Source organism: Armigeres subalbatus, chromosome 1 (assembly GCF_024139115.2).
Source record: "Armigeres subalbatus isolate Guangzhou_Male chromosome 1, GZ_Asu_2, whole genome shotgun sequence".
Classification (NCBI taxonomy): Eukaryota; Metazoa; Arthropoda; class Insecta; order Diptera; family Culicidae; genus Armigeres; species Armigeres subalbatus.
In genome coordinates this window covers 123,040,771-123,060,334 of record NC_085139.1, presented here as the reverse complement: position 1 = coordinate 123,060,334, position 19,564 = coordinate 123,040,771, and the positions used below count along the sequence as shown (strand labels likewise).

Sequence of the window (19,564 nt, the reverse complement as noted above, 5' to 3'; positions counted from 1 at the left end):
GACGATGGATCGGGTGATGTGCGTAGTTCGAGTTTCAGGGGCATTCTCGAGTCCCTTCGAAACGCGCAGAGGGTTACGGCAAGGTGATGGTCTTACGTGTCTGCTATTCAACATTGCTTTGAAAGGGGTAATACGAAGAGCAGGGATTACCACGAGTGGTACAATTTTCAACTTCGTAACTTCGAGAAGATGGAGAAAGCCTACATCAGACTGAAGAGGGAAGCTAAGCGGATCGGACTAGTCATTAACACGTTGAAGACGAAGTACATGATAGGAAGGGGTTCAAGAGAAGACAATGTGAGCCACTCACTGTGAGTTTGCATCGGTGGTGACGAAATCGAGGTGGTAGAAGAATTTGTGTACTTGGGCTCACTGGTGACTGCCGAAAATGATACCAGCAGAGAAAATCGGAGACGCATAGTGGCTGGAAATCGTACGTACTTTGGACTCCGCAAGACGCTCCGTTCGAATAGAGTTTGCCGCCGTACCAAACTGTCAGTATACAAAACGGTGTTGAACTTAATCTAGAATTAAAAAAACACCTAAATAAAGATTAAAAAAAAAAAAATCAGTATACAAAACGCTCATTAGTCCGGTAGTCCTCTACGGACACGAGATCTGGACGATGCTCGTGGAGGACCAACGCGCACTTGGAGTTTTCGAAAGAAAAGTGCAGCTTACCAGCTATGGTGGGGTGCAGATAGGGGACGGTACGTGGAGGAGGCGAATGAACCACGAGTTGCATGAGCTGCTGGGAGAACCATCCATCGTTCACACCGCGAAAACCGGACGACTGCGGTGGGCCGGGCACGTAGCACGAATATCGAACAGTAACCGGGTGAAAATGGTTCTCGACAACGATCCGACGGGCACAAGAAGGCGAGGTGCGCAGCGGGCAAGGTGGATCGATCAAGTGGAAGATGACTTGCGGACCCTCCGTAGACTGCGTGGTTGGCGACGTGTAGCCATGGACCGAGCCGAATGGAGAAGACTCTTATATACCGCACAGGCCATTTCGGCCTTAGTCTGAATAAATAATAATAATAATAATTCATGCTTTTGAATTAGTAGTAAGCCTTCTGGTAGATTATTTTGTACTCGCGGTTGTTCCGAAACTTTTGTTATCGACGGAGCGGTTACACAGGTTTGGTTGTCGAACCTAATGATATTCGGATACATGTGAGTGCGTTTTAGAGTGCGATCTTGGTTTGTGAATTGAACGCGATGTTTGGCGGAACTTTTGAAACCTGTGCGAGAGGTTTCACAAGTTTAGTTTTTGATGAGCTCCGTGTATCACTACTGTTGATTACGAAAATTCTAGGTGTAGTTCTCTAGTTCATTTTACCAATTTAATTTTTTGCTGTACAGTATGGAATTTTATTTTGGATTTTATATCTGTGTATACCATCGGATCGTTTGTTTGCAAAACCGATTACATTGATCTTATTTAATTATCTTAAAGATAACTCGTCCAGCTCAAACCATTGTAGGGGTATGTGGCGGGACCATCATCATCGTCTCTTTTGAATACAATGGAGCTCGGTTGACTTAAAATACTTTAACAGATTTCGAAACATTTTCACGTTCAAAATTGTCCACCGTGTACTTTTCCCCCTTATTTTTTTAGTGACCACCCGTTATAGGACAAACTTGACAAAGAGTGTACATATGATTAACTAAGATAACTTTAAACTTTCAAACCGATGGTAGCTAAATTAATTGAAGTAATGTTAAAGAAACACCTTCAGATTCTATTGCATACCGTCCTGAGCGCTTCGAGAGAGAGTTTTCCACGTGCTTTCTGGCGCTCTCAACTAGCGTAGTCCCAAACCGGCATTTATGTACGTATACTCAACGTGTGTGACTCCATCCATCCACCAGTTCGCCGCTGCCAGTCAGTGACATCAATGAATGGTACACATTCGTGCAGCTTTTTTGTCGCCTGGTTTAGTTTTCCCACAAGCAGAAGCCACATCCAACTCTGCTGCCGGTCAGCCGTAGCCAGTCACCCACGTTAGTCGATCATCGGCGGTTGGTCAGACCAGACTCGAAGTTCATTATCCATAATTTGGGGCACTTTTATCGCGAATCGCTCAAACAATCAACGGCATTATATTGTAAACGAGATGTTATCAGCCTGTATCCGTTTGTATGTTTAATCGGCTGTGTGAGTTCGTGGCGGTGACTAATTGCAGCGGTTCGCGGGAATAATAAATCGAAAAAGTGAGTGTGATTTTAGTGATTTTCATTTAGTGGAAACGAGAAATTGCAACGGGTACCTATCTGCTGGAACCAGTGATTTGCTTTATATTAAAAAATACATTTGAACAATGGAGATCTGGTGAAGAAATTCCGGATACAAAGTGACCTTATCATCGAGTTCAAACTAAACAGGTAGGTAGGATCAAAAATTGATCTTCAACCATTGCAGTGCGATATGACTGCAAAACAAATTCAAATCCTACAAAACAAGTGATCAATCAGTAAATGATCAGAGCATCGAATTCACTTAATGATGAGTAATTTACCAATTAAATAGATTTCGATAGATTGCGTCAATTGAGAAAAGTTCACTTGAATTCTTTCAGAACAAGCTCAATTTTCTAAATGTTCTCTCGGATATTATTATTTTTCAAGAATCCATTAGCACTGGGAAGTGTCTTAAATACTTTTAATTGTATGTGATTACTTTCTACTAGCAGGAATATAGTTTATAAGCATTGATTGTTGTTCGGTGGGTTATAGTGGTAAAGGCGTGGCTGTAAAAGCACACCATGCTGAAGGATTGGACTGATTTTCGGTCAGTTCTAAAATATTTTCGGATGGGGAATTTTCTGCATTTCCTTGGATAATTATACAAATAGGTAATTGTGTTATATGATCTACGAATACAGTAATGGCATCTTGGCCTAAGAACTTCGCAGTTAGTAACCATGGTAGTGCTTAAGGAACATAACATTCGATCATAGCAGAAATCTTGAATAATCCACATAGCGGTATTGGTGCCATTCTCGCGCATTAAATCGGATAACCTTCGTACAGTGTTCGGGTCAATATGACCCGAATCGCACTTTCAAATTGCAATCACTTTTTAACGCACTATTGTGGAGGTTTGAAACTTCTTGATTTATCCTACTTAATTTGTAGGACGTTCTTGAAGGGCTACAAAAAAACTCACACTAACAGTGTTCGTGGGTCATACTGAACCGGATTTGACTAAGCAATATCTCCGGCATTCCTCGGCCAAATTTACATGTTTATTTATATTCTCAAAATAATCGCCAACTCATAAAATTACTGAAACTGACTGAGATTGATGATTGGTCACACCCAAATTCTGTAATCGTCAGTGGAAGGATTGACAGTTGACCACTTTTGTATGGTTGGAAATTTCATAATAATACCGCGCAACATCGATTTTATTATTGTTTTTATGCGAAAATGTGCCAAAAATTATATCAAAGATATGGAATGTGATACTGTCAATATTCCTGCAGATGTTCTAGATTCTCCAAATCATCTTGGAGCTAAGACCTAAAGGATCTATCACGTCAAATATGCACAGTACGATACCAATAGCACCCCATCGACTCCATATAGGTCCTTAGATTAGACCTGTGCGCCGCCGCGCCACGCCGCCGCCGCCGGTGGTTTTACTCGCGCCGCCGCCGACGATTTTGGGTCGGCGCGCCGCCGATCATAATTTTGCCACGCCGATGACTAATCGCAATAAAAAAAAATCAATTAACTTAAGTCGAGTCGAGTCAAGCACGAGACACTGAAAACACTTATCTAGTATACTAATACATAAATTGTTAAACTGATTTTTGGAATGCGTTAAGCCAAGGCTTCATTCAGTCGGGTACCTAAACTTGTAGGTGACTCGCAAAATAGATGTGTTGTGGTTAAGCTTTTGTGGGGCCTGGATACATGACCAAAGCGTCCCCAGGATCTGGCATCGTACAGAAAAATTATTGCAGTTTAGAAATTTCAAGTTAAGTTGCACATTAGTTATTTTGACAATATTTATTTTTTATTTTGTTTTTTAGTTTTTTATAGTTTTCTTTGTTTTCAAATTTGTGCCATTAAGACAGTTGGCTTATAAGGCAAACTGATTTAGCAAACTAATTAAATCCCAACTGTAAAAGCTTTACCGATTATTTTGTTCCGACTCCCGAGTAGGTAATTTATATTTTAAAATCAATTTCTTAATATAATTGACAAAACCACTTGCTAAGCATCAGCAAAGCAAATATTGCTGAGCAAATATTACGAACATCAGTTAAAAACGCTGCTTATTTTCTTATTCACAGCCATTATAACCCAGAACTGGGGCCTGTCGCCTCACTGCATAGTATTTAGTCAAATTATTTAGTTCAAACGTCAGGTATTTTCAAACATTACGAAAATTTAATTTTTATTTCTTGTAATTATTTGATACTGTATTGTAAAAGCCTTTTTGTAAAATTCCCGGAATTTCTGAGAATATTCGAAGAAGTATCGTTTAAACCTTTATTTATGAATTTCTTTGAAAAATACTCCAGAAATTAGTTCGGAGATAAATCAAAAAATGTATTTAATAATTCCTCCAGATATTCCTCCGAACAGTTTCTTTTAAAAAACCTTAGAAGATTATTTCAGGAATTCTTCCTAAAATTTTTTTGGTTATTCCTTTGGATATTCCTTACAAAATTTCTCCGAAAATTCCTTAAGAATTTTCATTACGGATTTCTCCAGAAAATCCTTTACGATTTTTTTTCGGAAATTGATTAAGGAATGCTTGAATTTGCCTAAGGAATTTCCTCAGAACTTCTTCCAGGAAGTCCTTCAAAACATTCTCCGGGAATTTTTCGAAAATGCCTGCGGGAATTTCTTCGAAAATACCTTTATCTTCCCGAAAGTCTTTTAGTGTTTGTGTTCTATTTTTGGATTTTTTTTTCGAAAAATCTATAAGTAACTACATCGCAAACAACTTCATTTTTAATAAATTTCAAAGGATTTCCTGGAAGATCTCCCGAAAAAAAATCTGGAGAAATCTCCGAAGGAAATCTCGGAGGTTTTTCGAATAATCTTTTGAAGAAGTCCCTGGAGGAATATCCGAAGGAATTCCGGGCGGTATTTTCTTGATTATTTAAGAAATAAAATTCTAGAGGATTTTCCAAATAAATTTTTGGAGGCATTATTTTAGAAATTTGTGTTGGGTTAATGCAGGAATTTCCAAATAAATTTTTGAAGCATTCCAAAAGAGAACCTGAATGGATTTTTGAAAATAATTCCTAAAAGAACTTTTGAGTTTTTGAAGGTAAAATACTTCCATGAAAAATCCCTAGAAGAATTTCTAGAGGGATTGATAAAGGTATTTTTGAAGGTTTTTATGATGCAATTTCCGAAGGAGTTCTCAAAGGGAATTACGAAGAAATTCCTAATAGAATTTCAGAGAAAATGCCAACTGGTATTTCTGATGTAATTCCTTAGTTTCTTAAAGAATTCCTTTGGATTTTTTCCAGTAATTTATTCGCAATTTCCTCCATATATTGCTTTGAAGATTCGTCCAAGATTCTTTAGGTAATCGCCGCAAAAAGTTCTACAAAAACTCCTCCTGAAAAGAATTCCAGAAAGTTCTTCGGAAATTCTTTCAGATATTCCTTAAAATTTACCTCAGGAATTCAGGAACGTCAGAATTTGCTTCACGTATTCCTTTGTTTAAAAGAACCTTAGGAAATTCGTTAAGTTTCGTTCTTTTGGAAATTCCTTTGAAAATTTCGTAGGAAATTGCTTCATAAAATCCTTCAGGAATTCTTTCGTAATTCCCTTAGAAATTCTTTCGGATATACCTTCCGAAAATCATTCGCAAAATTTCGACAGAAAATATTTTAGAATTTTTCTAAAAATTCCTTCAGAATTTCATTCACAGATTCCATCGGAAATATGTTTAGTCTTTGAAAGTTTGCTTTGGAATTTCTTCGGAAATTAATAAGGAGGATTATTTTAAGAATTCCTTCGGATTTTTTTGACCCTTCCTTCAGAAGTGTCTATAATTTCACTTTGTATGCGTTACGCAGGCGTGTTACGCATTAATCTCTCAATAAATCTCTTAAATTATGAAATAAAATGCATGGTATTTGAAACAAATTTACTTTAGTATTGAAAATATAATTATAACAAATAATTAGAGCGCCTGATAGATATGCAGCAGGACGTACAGCGCATTATCAATTCGTTTTGTTGTCACTCAAACCATAGCATCCGCCTTTGGGTAGGCAATTATTTTGTAACTTAACACGGTCAATCGCAGTGGGAATCTGAGCAGTTTTATCTCGTTTTAAATACTGGAGTCTGAAAATATTTCCTAATGAAAAAGGAAGGGTTAAAATTTCACTGTAGGTGGATTAATCTGGGTTTTTTAGAAAAAAAAACGGATAAAAATTCCCCTAGGGGTTCCTTAGCAGGTTTTTTGACAACTTATCCTCAAATTCCCATAGGAATTCTTTCAGAGCTACCTTAAACAATTCCTTGGGAATTTCTACGGGTAATCCTTTAAAAATTCTTTGGTAACTTTAGGAAGTAGTTCTTGGACAATTTCCTCAAGGTTTCTTTCTAAAATTACATAACGCTAAATTTGGTAATTTTGGACCCCCACCCTCCCCCTTGTAACACTTTTTGTATGGAAGGTTTATTTTTTTGTATGGATCGTAACGCTCGGCTTGACCCCCTCCCTCTCTATTCAAAGTTACGTAATTTGTGAAAGGTAATTCCCGATAATTCCGTCACAACATTCTCCATTTCTTTTGATTTTTTCGGGAAACTCTTCAGAAATTAATTTAAAAAAATTTCTTCGGAAATTGCTTTTGGGAACCATTCAAAAATTCTTCTAGGAATTTCCTAGACCATTTTATCGAAATTTAGAGTAGAGTAGGGCAAGAGTGCACGTGGGGTAAGAGTACGTTTTCGATTTTTTTCAAGTTACAAAAAAAGATTAACTAGCAACACTGCATCGGTTTGATAGGTATTCTGACCAACTATTGTTGGTCATAGGTTTCGAGGTTATTGGTTTTGCTGATGACGTTGTCATAATAGTTCGAGGAAAATTTGATTCGATAATCTCTGAAAGAATGCAAGCTGCATTGAACTGCACTTTGCAATGGTGCTTTAACGAAGGCTTAAATATAAATCCTGCAAAAACTGTTTTAGTTCCATTCACTAGTAGAAAAAAGTTTACGCTAAAAAGCTTGACAATTGCCACAACAACACTAAAATATTCTTCAAATGTTAAATACCTGGGTGTCATCTTAGATGATAAACTCAATTGAAACTTACACATAGAACACGTAGTTAACAGAGCTACAAACGCTCTATGGATAAGTAATAAAACGTATGGAAAGAAATGGGGACTTAAACCTAAAATGATTCATTGGATATATATGGGTATTGTACGACCCAGAATAGTATACGCATCATTAGTTTGGTGGCCGAAGATAAACCAAAAAACGACACAATACAAATTGGACAAAATACAACGTTTGGCTTGTACGGCCATAACAGGTGCAATGCATAGTACACCATCGAGAGCATTAGAAGCAGCTCTTTATAAGCTACCATTGCATCAATACGTGAGAAAGGAAGCTGAAAAATGTGCACTAAGATTACGAAGATGTAACGAGTTTTTAGATGGCAATCTTTTAGGACATCTTAGTATACTGGGAGATTTTCCTATTAATCCAATCGTAGTAATGAACGAAGACTGGATGGAAAAGAGGCTGAACCTAGATATACCATACAAAGTAGTTCAAACAGACCGCCAAATATGGGAATTAGGGGAACCAAATATTCCACCAGGATCGATTAAGCTCTACACAGATGGATCATGAATGACAGTACTGGAGCAGGAATCACAGGCCCAGGACTAAACTTATCAATACCAATGGGAAAGTGGACTACTGTTTTCCTTGCAGAAATATATGCAATCTTAGAATGCACATTCGTATGCTTGCAAAGAAAATACAGACATGCCCGGATTTGTATATTTTCAGATAGCCAGGCCGCTCTAAATGCATTAAAATCATTCAAATGCCAGTCTAAATTGGTTTGGGAATGCATAAAATTGTTGAAACAACTAGCTATTTCAAACCAAGTGCATCTGTACTGGGTGCCGGGACATTGTGGCATCGAAGGAAATGAAAAAGCGGATTTACTCGCAAGACAAGGTTCAAATGTCCAGTTCATAGGACCCGAACCTTTCTGCGGAGTCTCTACATGTGTTATACAAATGGAGATTAAAAACTGGGAGATAATACTATACAGTTGAGCTGGATTGCTTCGAAAGCCTTAAGACAGGCTAAACAGTTCATCACTCCAAACAAGAAAATGTCGAATAAATTGTTGAGCCTGAAAAAAAGTTCTCTGAGAATAATTATTGGTTTGCTTACAGGTCATTGTCCGGCAAGATATCATTTGCAAAAGATAAACAGAAGTCAAACTGATATCTGTCGCTTCTGTGATTGTGAGATTGAGACCTCTCAACATCTGCTGTGTGATTGTTCAGCACTATTCGTGCGAAGAAAGAAGTACTTTGAGAAGGGCATATTAAGTCCTATCGATATCTGGACAGCAAACCCCAATGTGGTAGTGAAGTTTATAGAAACGGTTGTACCAGATTGGGGTTCTTCGCATCGACAGACATTGGCGGTAACCCTAAATGGTAACTAGCTATTCTGAGTAGATGCAACACTAAAAAGGGGTATACCACAATAGATCAACGTAATGGTCGCAGTGGTTAAAATCCCAAAAAAAAAAAACTATTGTCATGTGTAATTGTGAACGATTTGAATAAACAATAAGGGAGATATGAGTAAGCATATGCGGTATTTCGAAAAAATTCGTTTCAGGTGGTTCGAAACGAAATTCCGCGGAATTTGAGCATAGCGAAATCAGATTTCTTGATTTCGTTTCGTTTCGTAAAATTCCAAAAATTTCGCTAGCAAAAACTAGCTTATAACGAAATTTAACGGAATTCCGCGGAATTTCGAAACAAATTTCGACTTAAGCCATACTGTCTCGTACGGTCGAGTATTATAAAAAATTTTGGCTGCGCCGCTGAGCAAAGTCATAAAACTATTTTCAAACCTTAATGCTTTACAAATTTTTCTATTCACGCCTATTTATCTAATACGTATTTAGTTGACTTCTATAAAACGTCTTCGGTGCTTTGCTAGAAATGTCCAACAGAAAACGAAAAATATCTTTAACATTCTATCCCATTTTTTCAAAAGTGATACGACTCATTATTTAAGAATCAGAGCAGTACAAATTTGTCAAAGAGGCAAAGTCGTGGCGTGAATTCCTAATGCCCTTGTGAAGTATTTTTAGAGAGCCTTTTTTTTATTAAAGGCCAACTTCTTCACCGCTTATGCCTCAAACCAGGTTTAAGCGCATGACTAAGCACCGCTTAAGAGTTAAGAAGGCCTTAAGGAAAACATTAAACGAAGTATATGATTTTGCGTTGGATTGATTTGAAACACGGTTGTCGTCTTCGAGTTTTCAAAATAACTTCGTTTACAATACATATTTAGTCGTTTCACATAAATTACCTTTTCAACAAATCAAAGATTCCTTTCACATGGTGCTCACGGAGATGCAGAGACTTCCTCTTATAATCTTATAATAATGAGTATCAAACTAATTTTCTTCTCCTTACCCTAAATTCTGTAAGGGCGTGGCCAGCTCATACTGTCCATAGCAGCTGTTTCTTACACTGGCTCAAGACTCCATCACAATGTTTTGAAAATTAATGACTGCATCGCTTGCTTGTAATAGTGATGCAGTTGGTAAGAAAAAGACAGTAGTGTAAATAAATTTTGTTTACAACTGGGGTGGGTGGAAATGGGGTGTTAAAAATATGCCAGCTGATGCATAATGTTGCCAGACTTGACGAAGTGTTCATTTTATATCATAACACATGTTCACGGTGTATCAAATATATGGCTATTTACCTATTACTTTCGTGTAAATTTCAATAACTTTTTCTATCTGTGTATCTAAGGTGATGGCGAATAGCTCGTGCTGCAGCAAGCGCAGGCTTCTGGCAAGTGGTTTGAACACGGACAGATAAATCAACCCAAACTTTGAGTTCAATATACGCACTATTGAGAATATCGCAGAAAAAAATTACCCAAATTTGGGTAGTTTTCCCTTTCTTTCCCATGATTGCTATCAAAACTAGAGCAAGATGCAAACACCTCACCGAAGTTGCTCAGCCCAATAACCCAAATTTGAGTAAATTCAATATTCTCTATTTTGGGTTGATCAAGGTCCGCTTTGGATAAATTAAACTCAGCTTTGAGTAAATTGTTTACATGGGATTAAAGGCAAACTACCTAGTGCCAGAAAAGTCATTTTACTCAAATATGGGTTATTGGCCCAAACCACGGTTTTGAGTGCAAACAACCCACTTTTGGGTAGTTTTGGTTTTCAGTGAAGGTTCTGGTTTGGGTGTCGACGTTAAGCGCAATCGGCAGCGTCCGAAAACTGGAGAGTGCGGTCGCAAGAATCACAATCAGGGTAGCCACCATAGAGGAAAGCAGGCCATCGGCGTCGCAGCGCATCGTCGCGGAAGGTTGACGTCGATAATAAACGGGTACGCAAGAGACACCTACCAACGTCACACTTGTTGCTGGCGCGTATACGCAGAGTGTAGTGTCACTGTCAGTTGCGGAAGAACTCCCGCTGTCGGGGGAACTTCTTGTCAGAAAAGGATAAATCGGACGACGGGGAAAATGCGCGAGTCTTTAGCAATCGAGAAATGAGCTAAGTGACCCAACGCTCAAGCAGGGAGCTCAATGGCACTGGCAACTGGTGCATTATTAAACCGGAAGCTATCTCTACCCGGAATCTTTGGATCGAACTCCGAACCTGACCGGCTACTCGTTGAATGGCTCAACGAGGAAGAGAATCCCAAAAGGGGCGAGAAAAGAGCCAAAGAGGATTTCAATCAGGATTTCAGGTATTTCCTGGCAGTAGTTTTCTTTGACGACGAGAACCAAAGCACAAAACTGTTGGGGAGGTGGCAACCTCCTAAACATAAGCACTCAGTCAATACGTTAAGGCATGCCACCCTATAAAACATGACACCTGGCAGGGGCTAGTTTGGTCAACCTACGGCACGGCATAATTGATAGGAGATCTTAGACTAGTAGTGTACAAATAATGCATGCCACTTTCGTAATCAACAAAATGGACCACTTAGGTCAGAGTTAGACTCCATTACTTCTTCATCACGGTGAAGTACAAGGGTGAAAAAGCTATGTAAATTAATGTAAGCAATGTAAAAAATGTAAGTAATTTATACATTATGCATCTAAAAATGGTATTATGTATTATTTTTCCAATATGAGCTTTGCGTTTTCAAATAAACGAAAAAGGCACACAAACTCAGTTCACTTCTTAAGAGCACTTGTTTAGTTTAGTTCTTGCAAGTCTTGTATTTGGAAAAGCCAAAACATGTCGTTTCGTTATCATCTGAACACGTAGCACCGTCTAGCCGCATCAAGTTTAGCATCAACAAGATGCTTTTTTATCTTTCCAAATTCACTGCACTCTAAGAAAATCACGTAAAGAGGGGTTGTGGTCAGTTATGTCGTATATGGATATAGAATTCAAACTTTAAATCGCAAATCATGGTTATTATCAGTGAATCATTCCTCCGTATCTTCTCGCAAATGTCAGCACTTGCCGTAATGCACCGATTCACTCTTATTTAGCATCAAGGGTGCTACTGGTCAACCGAAACTCAGTGAATACATTCTAATGATATGAAAAATGGGTTTGCATTACCTACGTTTATATATTTGGTTATAACGATAAGAACCCAAAAGATTCCGAAAATTGTTTTCATGCTGAATTCGCTTTCTTGCGTTCAGGGAGAAAAATTGAAGATCAATTCGAATTATTTTTATCATACGATTCAATCTTATGCTGCGGAGTTATCTCTTATATATAAAAATGAAATGGTCTGTGTTCGTATCCGCATAACTCGAAAACGGCTCGATGGATTTTTTTCATTTCTTCAGCAGAAACATTCGTTATAGTTTCCGACGGGTTTATATGATATTTCCTAATGCGAAAATTACGAGTAAAGTTGACTAAACAATGAAAAACTAAAATTAAGTATCGTATGGAAATTTTGCATGGGCACTTTACAGCACGCATTTTCGCCTACTATGCAGGACAACGTCTGCCGGGTCGACTAGTTTACAATATAAACGCCTTATTACAATAATTGGATAATAGATAAGATCTTCATATTGACTCTTTTTTATTTCGAACTAAATAAAACAAAATTTAAGTGTTTAACGAAAAAGTAGATATTTTCAAATTGATTCGATCATCATTTACGCTTTTTTCATTGCCATTTTATATATTCTTATATGGGTGTAGAGGTTGACAGGTCAGAAGAAAGACGACACATCAGAATTCGGGTATTATGTCATAAGAACGGCAGCTCATGGAATTCGTTAAGAAATTCAGTGCCGTTGTCGCACCCGTAATTATTTTCACATTCAATTAGCCAACCCGTGTCAATGTTGACCATTCGAAGGCAAAGAACAATTATTCCTGGGTAACGTTCTATCCCGCTGTGGAAATTTCTCAATCTGTTCCGTATATCGTAACTTTTTCACATTACGGTTCATCGGAAGTATAATATTTTCCAAGTCTTATCATTGTATGAATATTGACGGGCCGACTGTAGGGTTGCTGATAGTCGAAATCTCTGTCGCTCATTTAGCCTCCCGCACCTGTGTTTGAACAATGATACCGCTTCTATTCGCATTCATTCGCTTTTGTGGAGTAATGTTCATGGATTGCATTGCATACGTTTCAACATTTTTAAAACAAATAATTATTACTTTGTAGCATTTGTTTTTTTTTAAGGTTGTTATTTAGTGCACTTCAGGCTTACTTGTTGATTTAAAGACCAATAAATACATGGTGCAATGGTTTAAAATTTCTTAGCAAACAACTTATTTAGCTATTACGATCTACCCTTGAAATATAATTAAAAAAAAAAATCATGGAAAATCAATGATAGTTGCATAATACTTTAATTCCAACCTAATGCTGTAGATATTTTCCTCGTGCATTTTAGAAAATAAAATAATGTAAGAAAAGTCAACATTAGCACGTATAGACGGATAGGTTCAATCATTCATGTTCATTGCACATATTTTGCACACACATAAACATACATTATGTAAGTAAGTTAATTTGAGTCCGAAAGCGTGGTTTTAGAATGACCCTTATAAGCTCGACTCACACTTATGGCGGTAAGCACCAACAAGGATAATACTCGATTTAATACGGATTTGAAATAGTCCGGTATTAAAGTTAATACCTCGAACGGTAAGCATCAAACCGGTATTAAGTACGCAGCCACTCTTCGCTCATCACGATAGTGAGAGTGTATTTGTGTGAGAAGATAAAATCATAAATAGTAAACGATGACGTTTGCTGTTTTGTTTTGTTATCATTTCCATAATATTGGGAAACATTTTGCGTTGATCCTGATATCACGTAAAGTATTTTAAAGTCCATTTAAATTTGTGAAAGAACCTTCCTGTGTTTTGTTTCGATAACACATTGTGTTCCGCAACTGGTGGGATGACCACTGGTATACTCCGTTGTGCCAATCCCGGATTCTGGACCAGCCAATCCGAAGCGGAATCACCTCTACCAGCTGATGGGCTGAATATTTCAGATGCATGAAGTACGCAGGCGCAAGTATATGGCGCAATGTTTGGATCGCCACTCCACAAGACATCCGATCGACGGAAAGTTCGGACAAGGATCAGTTACAAATAAACCTAAAAGTTCCGCAGTTCAAACCGAACGAAGTCTCGGTGAAAATTTCGGAAAACAACATTATCATCAAAGAAAATAAGAGCAGGACGACCACGGATACTTCTCGCGGCACTTCATCGGGCGGCAAAATGTCCCTCCGGGGTATCCAATCAAATGAAGTCGACGATTTTGTCAGACGGAATTTTACCATTTCGGCACCGAAGAAGTAAAGATGTGTTGTAATGGGATACTGATCCTCCAGACCGGCAAAAGTGATGAAGAAGATTACTCATTAGCTGATAAAGTTGAGTGGAGTGTTAACAGTTTTATTATATGTTAGTTACGTTTAAATAAAACATCACAATGTAAGAAAAAAAAATGGAAGCTTTACGTATTTTGTAAAAAATGGATTCCACCAGGAGTTTTAAGAGAATTTTCCGAGGAAGCTCAAAACACATCAGAATATTTCATTTTCCGAATTTTCGATTGAATTTCCCCTTGTAGAAATTCTTCAGAAGTTTAGAGCTCTTCATGAAATCCAAAAAGAGACTTCTATGAATTGAGTCTGGTGAGATTCCTCCGGGAATTTTGAATGAATTGCTCCACAAACTCCGTATAGATAAGTCGGGGAATTTCGAAACAAACCCTCCAGGAGACCCGAAGAAAGCACTCCAGGAATTTCGAAAAAGTTCCTCCATGAATTCCGTCACGAGTTCCACTAGGAATCCTTCTAAAAGTTTCACCAGGAATGCATCAAAGAGTTCCACCTGTAGCTCCTTCCCGAATTCCTCTTGAAATTCTACCAGAAATTTCTCTATAGGATTTCCAAAAGAAATCACCCAGGAAATCGTAAAATGTTCCACCAGAAATTCTCCAAAAGGAATTCCTTCATGAGTGCCACCAGGAGTGCTCAAAAATATTTACCAGGAATTCCTCCTTAAATGGCAACATAAATTTTCCAGGAATTCCAAGATAAGTTACAAGCACAAGCACTAAGGATTCCTTCAAGAGTTCCAATAATTTCTACAGAAAACTTCGGGGATACCTAAAAGAATACGAAGAATTCTTCCAAATATTTGTAAATAATCCTAATTTCTATAGTTCTGAATATTTCTCCAGGAGTTCCAAGATAGCCTGCAGGAGTTCGAAGAATTCCTCCAGTGATTCCAAGTAATCCCACAATAGTCCCAAGAATTTTTCCTGAAGTTCCTATAGAATTCCTACAGGAGTTTCAAGAATTTCCCCTGAAGTTCCGAGAACTCTACCAGGAACTCAAAGAATACTCCTAGGAGCTCCGAGAATTCCTACAGAAGTACCAGGAATTCTTCCAAGTATTCCCAGCCTTTCCCCAAGAGTTCCAAGATTTTAGTGTGTGTCTTTATTAAAGAGGCTAGGCTGGCTCACCTCAGAGAGTTCCAAGAATTCCTTGAGGAGTTTCAAAAATTCCTCCAGGAGTTCCAAGTATATACTCCCAGGAGTTCCAAGAATTTCTCCCAGGAGTTCCAAGAGTTCCAAGAATTAAAAATTCCTCTAGGAGTTTGAAGTATTTCTGAAAGAGTTCCAAGTACCTTTGGAATTCCTCCGAAGTTCCTCTGGGAATTCTTTCAGAAGTTCCTCTAGAATTCCTCCGGAAGTTCCTCTGGAAGTCTTCCGAAGTCCCTCTGGGAATTCCTCCGAAGTCCCTCTGGGAATTCCTCCGAAGTCCCTCTGGGAATTACTCCGGAAGTTCCTCTGGGAATTACTCCGAAGTTCCTCTGGGAATTACTCCGAAGTTCCTCTGGGAATTCCTCCGAAGTTCCTCTGGGAATTCCTCCGGAAGTTCCTCTGGGAATTCCTCCGGAAGTTCCTCTGGGAATTCCTCCGAAGTTCCTCTGGGAATTCCTCCGAAGTCCCTCTGGGAATTCCTCCGAAGTCCTCTGGGAGTTCCTCCGAAGTCCCTCTGGGAGTTCCTCCGGAAGTCCCTCTGGGAGTTCCTCCTGAAGTCCCTCTGGGAGTTCCTCCGGAAGTCCCTCTGGGAGTTCCTCCGGAAGTCCTCTGGGAGTTCCTCCGAAGTCCCTCTGGGAGTTCCTCCGGAAGTCCCTCTGGGAGTTCCTCCGAGTCCCTCTGGGAGTTCCTCCGAAGTCCCTCTGGGAGTTCCTCCGAAGTCCCTCTGGGAGTTCCTCCGGAAGTCCCTCTGGGAGTTCCTCCGAAGTCCTTCTGGGAGTTCCTCCGAAGTCCCTCTGGGAGTTCCTCCGGAAGTCCCTCTGGGAGTTCCTCCGAAGTCCTCTGGGAGTTCCTCCGGAAGTCCCTCTGGGAGTTCCTCCTGAAGTCCCTCCGGGAGTTCCTCCGGAAGTCCCTCCGGGAGTTCCTCCGGAAGTCCCTCCGGGAGTTCCTCCGGAAGTCCCTCCGGGAGTTCCTCCGGAAGTCCCTCCGGGAGGTCCTCCGGAAGTCCCTCCGGGAGTTCCTCCGGAAGTCCCTCCGGGAGTTCCTCCGGAAGTCCCTCTGGGAGTTCCTCCGAAGTCCTCTGGGAGTTCCTCCGAAGTCCCTCTGGGGGTTCCTCCGGAAGTCCCTCTGGGGGTTCCTCCGGAAGTCCCTCTGGGGGTTCCTCCGGAAGTCCCTCTGGGGGTTCCTCCGGAAGTCCCTCTGGGGGTTCCTCCGGAAGTCCCTCTGGGGGTTCCTCCGGAAGTCCCTCTGGGGGTTCCTCCGGAAGTCCCTCTGGGGGTTCCTCCGGAAGTCCCTCTGGGGGTTCCTCCGGAAGTCCCTCTGGGAATTCCTCCGGAAGTTCCTCTGGGAGTTCCACCGGAAGTTCCTCTGGGAGTTCCTCCGGAAGTCCCTCCGGGAGTTCCTCCGGAAGTCCCTCCGGGAGTTCCTCCGGAAGTCCCTCCGGGAGTTCCTCCGGAAGTCCTCTGTGAGTTCCTCCGGAAGTCCCTCTGGGAGTTCCTCCGAAGTCCCTCTGGGAGTTCCTCCGAAGTCCCTCTGGGAGTTCCTCCGGAAGTCCCTCTGGGAATTCCTCCGGAAGTCCTCTGGGAATTCCTCCGGAAGTCCCTCTGGGAATTCCTCCGGAAGTCCCTCTGGGAATTCCTCCGGAAGTCCCTCTGGGAATTCCTCCGGAAGTCCCTCTGGGAATTCCTCCGGAAGTTCCTCTGGAAATTTCTCTGGAAGTTCCTATGGGAATTCCTCTGGAAGTTGGGGAGGAATTTTTGGAGGAATTCCAGGAGGAACCCCTGACGGATCTCCTGGATCAATCGCAGGAGGAATTCCAAGAGGAACTCCTGGAGGAATTCCATGAGGTACTTCTTGAGAAATTTCGAGACGAACTTCTGGAAAAATTCCAGGAGGAATTCAAGGAGGAACTCCTGGAGGATTTCCAGGAAGAACTTCTGAAGGTTTTCCAGGAGGAATTTCAAAAGCGAACTCCTGGAGGAATTCCAAGGGAAACTCCTGGAGGAATTCCAAGAGGAACTTGGAGGAATTCCAAGAGGAACTTTTGGAGGAATTCCATTAGGTACTCCTTGAGGAATTTCGGGAGGAACTTTTGGAGGAATTCCAGGAGGAACCCCTGACGGATCTCCTGGATGAATTGTAGGAGGAATATCAAGAGGAACTACTGGAGGAATTTCAGATGGAACTGCTGGAGGAATTCCAGGAGGAAATGCTTTAGGAATTCCAGAAGGAACTCGTGGAAGGAATTCCAGGAGGAACTGCTGGAGAAATTCCAGGAGGAACTGCTGGAGAAATTCCAGGAGGCACTTTTGGAGGAATTGCAGGAGGAACTTTTGAAGGAATTCCAGGAGGAGTTCCAAGAGGAAATGCAGGAATTCCATGAGGTATTCATTGAGAAATTCTAGGAGGAACTTCTGGAGGATTTCCAGAAGGAACTGCTGGAGGAATTCCAGGAGGAAATGCTTTAGGAATTCCAGAAGGAACTCGTCGAAAAATTCTAGGGAAGCTCCTGGAGTACTTCCAAGAGGAACTCCAGGAGGATTTTTAAGAGGAACTTCTGGCGGATTTCCGGGAGGAACTCCTTGAGGAATTTCAGGAGGTACTCCTGGAGGAATTCCAGAAGGAATTCCTAGAGGAACTTCCAAGAGGAACTACTGGAAGAATTCCATGAAGAACTGCTGGAGGAATTCTAGGAGGAACTGCTGGAGGAATTCCACGAGGAACTGCTTGAAGAATTCCTGGAGGATTTCCAGGAGGAATTTCTGGAGGATTTTCAGGGGGAATTCCTGAAGGACTTCCAGGAGGAACTCCAGGAGGACTTTTAGGAGGAACTCCAGGAGGACTTCCAGGAGGAACTACAGGAGGACTTTCAGGAAGAACTCCAGAAGGACTTCCAGGAGGAACTCCAGGAGGACTGTCATGAGGAACTCCTGGAGGACTGTCATGAGGAACTCCAGGAGGACTTCCAGGAGGAACTCCAGGAGGACTTCCAGGAGGAACTCCAGGAGGACTTCCAAGAGGACTTCGAGGAGGAACTCCAGGAGGACTTCCAGGAGGAACTCCAGGAGGCCTTCCAGGAGGAACTCCAAGGAGGACTTCCAGGAGGAACTCCAGGAGGAACTCCAGGAGGAACTCCAGGAGGACTTCCAGGAGGAACTCAAGGAGGACTTCCAGGAGGAACTCCAGGAGGACTTCCAGGAGGAACTCCTGGAAAAATTCTAGGAGGAACTCCTGGCGGAATTCCAGGAGGAACCCCTGGCGGAACTCCTGGATAAATTGTAGGAGGAATTTCAAGAGGAACTACTGGAGGAACTTCAGATGGAACTGCTGGAGGAATTCCAGGAGGAAATGCTTAGGAATTCCAGAAGGAACTCGTGGAAGGAATTCCAGGAGGAACTGCTGGAGAAATTCTACTAGGAACTGCTGGAGGAATTCCAGGAGGCACTTTTGGAGGAATTGCAGGAGGAACTTTTGAAGGAATTCCAGGAGGAGCTCCTGGAGGAGTTCCAAGAGGAACTCCTGGAAGAATTCCAGGAGGAACTCCTGGCGGAATTCCAGGAGGAACCCCTGGCGGAACTCCTGGATGAATTGTAGGAGGAATTTCAAGAGGAACTACTGGAGGAATTTCAGATGGAACTCCTGAAGGGATTTCAAGAGGAAGTCCTGGAGAAGTTCCAGAAGGAACTGCTGGAGGAATTCCAGGAGGAAATGCTTTAGGAATTCCAGAAAGAACTCGTGGAAGGAGTTCCAGGAGGAACTGCTGGAGAAATTCCACTAAGAACTGCTGGAGGAATTTCAAGAGGAACTGCTGGAGGAATTACAGGAGGAACTTCTGGAGGATTTCTAGAAGGAACTCCTGAAGGAATTCCAGGAGGAACTCTTGGAGAAATTGCAGGAGGAACTCCTGGAGGAATTCCAGGTGGAACTCCTGGAGGAATTGCAGGAGGAACTCCTGTAGGAATTGCAGGAGGAATTCCAAGAAGAACTCCTGGAGGAATTCAAAGAGGAACTCCTGGAGGAATTCCAAGAGGAACTCCTGGAGGAATTCCATGAGGAACTGCTGGAGGAATTCCAGGAGGAACTGCTAGAAGAATTCCAGAAGGAACTGCTGGAGGAATTCTTGTGCTATTCCTCTTGGAATTTCTCCAGCAATCCTAGATGGTATGCAAACATTTAGTCTTCCCGAAATTCCTCTTCTATTACTCCTGGATTGAAATTAGAATTTTCTACTAGAATTCTTTTTTAAAGTCCTAGAATCTTTTCTGAAACTTCCGAAGGACTTTATGGATGAATTTCAGAATGAGTTCCT

The 19,564-nt window shown here is 41.0% G+C and overlaps 1 protein-coding gene across 2 annotated transcripts in view; it reads left to right on the top strand.

Annotated features, from left to right (window-relative positions):
- The first annotated feature begins 1,877 nt into the window (after window positions 1-1,877).
- LOC134205083 (acyl-CoA Delta-9 desaturase) overlaps window positions 1,878-19,564 on the top strand; it is a 93,054-nt gene continuing 75,367 nt past the window's right edge. For both annotated transcript variants that reach the window (XM_062679992.1, XM_062679991.1), the window contains exon 1: window positions 1,878-2,394. The gene's annotated coding sequence lies outside the window, so the exon portion shown is untranslated. The remainder of the gene's footprint in view (window positions 2,395-19,564) is intronic.